The 212-nt window shown below is 53.8% G+C and overlaps 1 protein-coding gene across 1 annotated transcript in view; it reads left to right on the top strand.

The window, feature by feature from the left end:
* Positions 1-33: 33 nt before the first annotated feature.
* Positions 34-212, top strand: part of LOC119591326 (A-agglutinin anchorage subunit-like) — a gene marked incomplete at its 3' end in the record, with an annotated part of 19,507 nt that continues 19,328 nt past the window's right edge. Inside the window, 1 exon segment of the mRNA XM_037940056.1 lies at positions 34-181.

Genomic DNA, 212 nt, shown 5'->3' with positions numbered 1-212 from the left:
AAGAATCTCCCTCCACCGTCCTTGCCTCCCCCCTCCCCCCTGTGCTCGTTTTCTCACTCCACAGTCTGTCTCCTTTCGCTGCCTTGCCTCCCAGCTCGTTTTTACTCTCTTTCTCTCTCCCTCTTCCTTATCCTCGTGCCACGTTCTTTTTCTCCAGGTCCGCGATTACGTGGGTGCAACGGTGAGTGGTTAATTTACGTGGGTTTAGACCT

The sequence above is a fragment of the Penaeus monodon genome, chromosome 28, assembly GCF_015228065.2.
Source record: "Penaeus monodon isolate SGIC_2016 chromosome 28, NSTDA_Pmon_1, whole genome shotgun sequence".
NCBI lineage: Eukaryota > Metazoa > Arthropoda > Malacostraca > Decapoda > Penaeidae > Penaeus > Penaeus monodon.
This window is presented reverse-complemented; position numbering and strand designations above follow the sequence as displayed.